The following is a 7,901-nucleotide window of genomic DNA, read 5'->3' on the forward strand; positions in this document are numbered from 1 at the left end:
TTGAGGTTAAAAGTCATTTGAATTGCAAGATAAAAAAATATGCAGTTTGGTTTACTTTTAAAATTAAATTCGAACCAAACCAAATCAATGTGATGTTGGTTTGATCAGATGGTGCGGTTTTTTTGATGTGACAATACAATTTTTTAAAGTGTAATCGTGGTTGGATCAAAATGTGTCCATAAATTTATAAAATTACATAATCTCATATAAATGGTCAAATTACATAAACACAAATTCATTAAAATTCAACAATACGAACACAAATTCGGAAAATATTACACTATTACACTTAAATAATGATTACACTTCAACGAATCGGACAAAAAGATACTGTTTTTTGACATCTACATAACGAACTTCAAGTTTAATCGGATCTTGTGCATCTTCAGACATGTTTCACTTCACAAAAATATAATGAAAAACAAATATGAGAGAAATGAGTTAAAATAAGTAGTTGAATAATTATTGACAAAGTAAGTAATGCGAGCAATAATTGGTGTTACATAACCGGCCACCAAAAAAATAATTCATTTCATTTAATATATATAATATTAGTTACATATTTGCCACAAATATCCAAATTACATAACCGGCCACCAAAAAATACGTCGGGGTGAAATACCACAAAAAAATAGGACGAACACCGACCGACCTATAAGTGTCCTAACCTATAATAACCTATCTAAGAGATCTAGTGAAATTCCTAAATTGTCGTCTTCTTCCATGTCTTCCGTCCATTCAAATTCTTCTTCCTTTTTTTGCGGAGTGGGAGTATCATCACAAACAATTGGATTGTGCTCATTTGTTGGTTTCTTTGGCGGCATCGGCTCCTTGGACATGAGTTCATTGTAAGCGTTTTGTCTATCCAAAAACGCAAAATGCCAATTCCCCGCCTCACCAATCTTGTGAGTCATCCACTCCTTACAACTCGGTGGTAACGGACAACCTTCCTTCAAAATAACATGAAGATAGTGGCCGGGAATTAAGCAAAGACACATGATGTTGGAATGTGGATTAAGTGGATGAGCACTTCGGATTGGGAAATATGTCTCACATGAACCACCCATTTCGGGCAAAGTCAATAGAACAACGACTCTTTTGTAGCAAGAAGCAATAATGTGGCCTATATACGGAGTGGTCATTCACTTATCTACCGGCGCAACACCAATTGTACATTTTGGAGGGTGTAAACCATTCAAGATTTTGGTGTAACGCTCCTCCGTGTCATATATCGGCATGTAGTCACTCTTGTGATTTTTCAACTCATTAATAAGTGCATAACGAATCAAAACATGATCTTCGTCATCCTTTCCCAAGTGCCTAGCTATCACCCGAAATCCACAATGACCATCCCTTTTAACATTGACAATATCTTCAACAAAAGGTCTCATGACATTTGAATTTTGTGAAATGCATGGGATATTCCTCAACGGTTTGGAAGTAGACGATTAAGCTTGTGAGCGGGAGTAAGTGCCAAGGCGGGCATCTTTCCTCCTTGGAAGTGACGTCTTGGATTGTGAAGGTTGACTATCTGAATTTTGAGAGTCAATAGTCTCCCACCTAGAGGGGATTCGACCCGATGATGACACTTTGAGTGTAGTCCTCTTCCTTTTAGGTGCTCCCTTGGTGACCGCCTTTTTCAAAGGCATAGACAATATTGTGGTTTTCGGAAATGCTATTTGACGCATCATCTCTTTGATGTGGAGTTTCATATTGTAAGGGCTTTTCTTGAGAAGTTCTTGAATGCCATTCCACTCCTCCATCACGGAAAAATCATCATCAATCTTTTCTCCTTGTACACACAACCTTTTCCAATGAGGGTATATATCATCAAAGACAAGAGGCAATTTTTGCTTGCTCTTCATGGCAATAATACACGTACAAGGTAACTCGTACGATGTCTTTTGCACACAACCACAATCTTCCTCACCAAAGTCGAATGTCTTGGAGCGTTTCAATTCATCATAGATAAATTTCAATGCACGTCTAGATACATAACCCTCCAAGTCTCTCATCATCTTGATTTTTTTGTATTTGTGTTCAAAGACCGTTTTGTTCCTCCCAAAACTTCCTTGTATTTCTCACCAAATTGCACGGCCAACATCTTGTGAATTTCATCCCAACATGATGCCAAATCACCCACGCCACTCCTCAAATATATTTTCAACACTCCATGAGCCGATTCAACAATGTTTGTGGTTTTACACCCTAGATGCAAGACTTTATTCGTCCATGCCCTCGCATATTTTTCCTTAAGGTTCAAAATCGTGGTTTCAACATATTTTATGAATTCCGAAAATGGCATGCATACCTCTTTGAATTTCAATAAATTACTTGCATATGATTCCTCCGTAGGAGATTCGACCAACTCTCTCCATGCGATCACGACTTTCTCAACAACTTCTCTATTCTTCACCTTGTTCTTCTTCAATTCTTTCTTGTCAACTTTTGCACCCTTAGGAGGCTTTGGGTGAACTCTACAATCCGTGATGCACTTAGCCCTTACATTCTTCCCAATATGAAAAGAACAAAGCACGGTGTATGATTCAGGGAAAACTGTGCCAACGACATTCATCAAAGCACCATCTCTATCCGTGACAATCACCTTAGGCATGTTGTCTTTTGAGGACAAGAGACCTTTCAACATCGTAAGTGCCCAAGCAAAGTTATCCTCTAGTTCAAAGTGAAGAAAGGCGAAACCAACATAATACGTCATTTTTGTAGAGGTGCAACCAACTATCTCAAACAACGGCATTCGGTAGTTGTTGGTTTTGTATGTAGAGTCCATGACCAAAACGGTCGGAAAGGTGTTGAGCAATTTAATTGACTCCGGATGAGCAAAAAAGATGTCTTCAATAGTGGTTTCCTCACTATTGCATCTTGTGTAATAGACATATTTATGATCCACCAACTTCGAAATCAAGAATTGCAACTCCGTCATGTCACCTTTTTCCCCCTTGCGCCATCTTGTTCGCACATTGTACACTTGCTTGATTGTTGTCACACTTTCTTTGTTATTTTGATTCAAATTGGTGAGAATATTCTGAGGCACCGTCAAGCTCTTTGTCATTTCAATAACTTTTTTCTTCTCCTCCGCACTAAGTCTACCTGCAATAAGGTGTCCTTGTAACTTTTCCTCCAAGTCATGGTTGTGCATTCCACAAAGCATTGCAAGCCACCAATCATTAGTATCTTTATCAAAAAAACCTTTCAACCTAAACGGAAAATTACATTTCCTTGAACCGATGACTTCAAGGTTCGGTTTCTTCCTTGTCTTAGGTGATTTGTATATCCCACTCCTTTCACATTGCGTCGTCAAGTACGACCTTTTTAAAACGGATTTATCTATACAAACACCAAATCTGGCCTTTACCCATTGTCGACGAACCCAAGTAAGTAACTCTTCTCGCTCTCTCCATCTTGCATTTGTTGTAAAAATGATCCGGTGTCGCGAGCTTCACAAATAACACCAATAGGTACCGGTTTAGGTTCTTCAATTTTACCAATTCGAGCTTGAATTGGAATATGGACTTTAAACGGTTTCAAATTAACGGTTGGTTTAACATCGCCGGAACCTTCACCGGAAGCTTCATTTTTGGCCGGTTTAGGTTCAACGTCATCATCCACGAAATTGTCAACCATCTCACTATATATCTATTGAATAAAAAAAAATTTACAAAGGAAGAATAAATAAATTACTTGTGGAACAAGCTAACCAAGAACAAAAGTGGCGCAAAAAATTCAAAAATCAAGAGAGCACAGTGGCGTGACTTAAGTCATGCAACACTTTAACACTTGCGTGACTTAAGTCACGCATCCTTTACTACTTGCGCAAGTTAACTTGCGCACCTAGCCCTATTGCCTACGAAAATCGGACGAACCAAGCACAAAAACCAGCAAAATGAGATGAGTTTTGATGATACAATACCTGATATTTGGTGCTTGATGAGCGTAGAAACTTGCTTCCTGACGATTTGCAATGATTTGGGATGAGGATTTTGACCCAAAAAATTGCACTTTTTGGGTTTTTGAAGGTGGAGGGAAAGAAAATGGTGCTTGGAGTTTGGACTAATGAGTTTTGTACGAAAACAGTAACGTTGCGTCACTTAACATGCGCTACGTGAGTTAAGTTGCACAACGTTACTTAAGGTGTGCATCGTTACTTAAGGTGCACAAAGGTAAATTCGGAACGGCTGTAGGACGCGAGCAAAATGTGCAGGGTGAGAGCAAGATTCTAAGTATATTACAATAGAGCATGATCACCACCATCATCATCCAATACACCTTATGCCTTTGATATTAACATGCAATAAAAAAAAAAAATCAAAATATGACACCAAGCTTTACTTTGTTCTAATTCTAAAAACCAGGTATTAAACAAAAAAAAAAAATTATACTAAAAACCAGACCAAACATAATTACAACAGGACCATCAATAAAGAAGAATTATACTAAAAACCAGCCCCAAACATAATTACTACAGGACCAACAATAAAGAAAAATTATATTAAAAATCAGCCCCAAACATAATTAAGCATTATACTAAAAATCAGCCCCAAACATAATTACAACAGGACCAACAATAAAGATGACGCCACAATTTGTGAACATCACACCCCTTCAAATTAATTAATTAATTGTTCTCGTGAGCTTATCTCAGTCGGTAGGGACAATGCATAATGTATACTAAGTCCGGAGTTCGATTCCGGTCACAAAAAAAAATAGACTAATTAATTGTGAACGTCAGAAATACATTCTACACCCTTTCTCAAAAAAAAAAATCATTCTACACCCAACCGTTTGTCATCATTATATGCCTACCTTAATTACCTACTCCCTCCGTTTTAAAATAAATATCGTTTAAATTTTTCTACACACATGTTGAGAAATACATTAGTTAAAAGAAAGAGAGATGTTATTTTATCAAATTATCATAATCAAATATTGGTTTGTTTTTCATTAAAGATAAAATAATACTTTAGAAGTAGTGTATATAGTATTAATTGAGGGGTACAATTGAAAAGAAAAAATTATTATTGCATTGGAAACTGATGACATTCATTTTAAAACAATTTTTTTTAGCTAAAACGACACTCATTTTGAAATGGAGGACCGGTGTTACTGAAATTTAATTAAAAATCAGGTCTCTGTACAAGACGAACAGAGACCGGTCTTACTGAAAATACAAACTAAGGTGTCGTATATAAGCGAAACACCCGAAAACAAACACCAACAAAGACAACCCTGTAATCAACACCCTTAAGAGCAACATCCACCAAAATAAACATCACCCCCTAAAACTGACTCTTATACTTACCAGCCACCGGAAAAAAACGACATCTATAACACTCGTCGCCACTACTCACCTCAAAAGAACACCCTTGTAAAAGAGAACTCAGTCCTCATCACCAACACCGAGCCACATCCGAAGAACTCCTTTTCTAAAGATCATTCAGCTTCCACCACCGCGTAATCTCCGGTCCGCTGAAAGAAACACCAAAAAAGCTCAAAACCAAACTTGAACCAAATAACTAACTCCCGATCTTGAATCAAAAGCGATCAGCCCACCAAACTTCAAAACCAAATCAGAAGGGCACCCCTTACCCCCGGTCCACCAGAGAAACACTGTAGCCAACCAAAACAATAATGCCGCTAGACGCCAACTCCCAATCTCGAAGCAAAATAACCGGCCCATCAGAATCCAGCACACAACAAGTAAGACGGATGACATGATTTGCGGTTGAGCAAACAACAATCACAAAGGAAAAAGAAGCTCAGCTCGAAGGACACACACCTTCAAAACACCCTAAACACCTTAACAACCTAAAACTCAAATAAAAGCTAGTGACAACAAGTATGGACCCGAATAAACAAATGCGACCTCCAATAGAAATCGTCCACAACAACCACCCACCTCCTCACATAATCAACACCAACCACCACCACCACACTTCAACACCGCCACCCACTTCACCACGCATCACCACCACAACTTAAAACCTCCACCACCACTGCATCACCACCACCACTACATTACTATGCCGCCAAACAATCTCACCAAGAAACAGACAACAACAAAAACATAAATCTAGAGGACGAAACCCAACAACAAAACACGGACAGCGACGCCGGTCTGAGGCGGATGCAACCTAGATCGAAAAAGGTTGTCGGTGACAAGGAGCAGGCGTTTGTCGCCGAAGTAAATCACAACCAAGCCAAAAGCAACATGAACAACAACACTGCCGTCGGAGATCCACCAAACAAACTTCTGACCTAGCAAACAGAACAAAACACACAAAGAGCACCGTAAAACCCACTCAAACCCAAAAAAACGGATTTGCAATATATTATAAGAAAATAAACATTGTTGACAATAAATTTCCTGACATAAAATGATATTACCTTTTTTTTCTTTCTAAATTGAGCTATCTACAATATATACAAATAAAATGTTAATTTTCTTGTGTTTAGTTTATGTTTTTAATATTTCAAATATTTTTGTTTTTTCTCTCAAAAAAAAAAGTTTTAATATAGGCTACCTCTTGTCAAAAAATAATAATAATATAGGTCACCTATCAATAGAATTCAACATGTCAATACTTTGAATCTGTAAAATGTAAAATTCAATTGTCGATATTTATTCATTTTCATAAAAAAAAAAAAAAAAAATATCCATATGGAGTTAAAAAAAAGGAAGAAAAATAAAAGTTAAATCGGAAATAAATAAAATGAAAAAGAAATGGGTACACTGTTCGTGGTGTGTATCAAATGCTCATGCGGCAAGAGATGCACAATTATGACGTTGTTTCGAATGCTCCGTGGCATAAGAGTGCTCCTCTAAAAGTCTCTATTTGCGTGTGGCGTCTTCTCCGCAATAGATGGCCAACAAAGGATAACTTGGTGCGACGAGGTGTTATTTCTTATGATTCTCAATTTTGTGTTACAGGTTGTGGACAAAATGAAACAATAGACCACTTAATTATTCATTGTCCTATTTTTGGTGCTCTCTGGCAACAAATTAAAACTTGGATCGGTGTATTTTTTGTGGATCCTCATCAGGTTTTGGCCCATTATCATCAGATTGTTTATTCTTCAGGTGATTATGCTCCAAGAAGGTCTTTTCTTCATTTGATTTGGCTTTGTGGTATTTGGGTTCTTTGGAATGAAAGAAATAATAGATTGTTTGTCAACACAGCTAAAACAACATAGCAACTTCTTGAGAAGGTTAAGATTACATCTCTCAAATGGTTGAAAGCAAAAAATGTGTGATTTTCTTTTGGTTATCATTTGTGGTGGCAGCGTCCCCTTGCTTGTTTAGGGATTGAGTGATGTATGATGTATTTTTCGTTCATGTCTTTTATGGTTTGATTGGAACTATTTGTAACCTTGTTTTGTCTCATTTGGCACTCCTTATGCTAGGGAACAAAACTCTTGTTAATATATCTCATTTTGGCTTGTTAAAAAAAAATATATATATATATTTTACTGTGTGAGACAAAAAATCCTTCCACTTGTTTCCCTCGTTTTCAGCTTGTCAGATTAAAAGTAACATGAAAATTATTTTTGGTGCAAAACTTGAAAAGTAAAATGAAAATGATCATGGAGAATCACGAATTATGTTATGTGATATTCAAGTCTTCATAAACTTTTCTGGAGTCCAACTGTCATATAGGCCACTATGTATAAAATAGATTCTAGGTTATACTATGGGTGTAATATCTTATCAACTCTCCACCTAAAATTAATTAAAAATAAATCTGAAGTTTTGACTTTCGAAACTCAACATGTTCATGTCCTCTGTTATATTCCTGTCTCACAGATTTAATAAGAAAAAATATAATAGCTAAGTTGATAATGCATAATATGTGCAAGGTCAGTTTCGAATTTCGGATAAAAAATAT

The sequence above is a fragment of the Medicago truncatula genome, chromosome 3, assembly GCF_003473485.1.
Source record: "Medicago truncatula cultivar Jemalong A17 chromosome 3, MtrunA17r5.0-ANR, whole genome shotgun sequence".
NCBI classification, from domain to species: Eukaryota; Viridiplantae; Streptophyta; class Magnoliopsida; order Fabales; family Fabaceae; genus Medicago; species Medicago truncatula.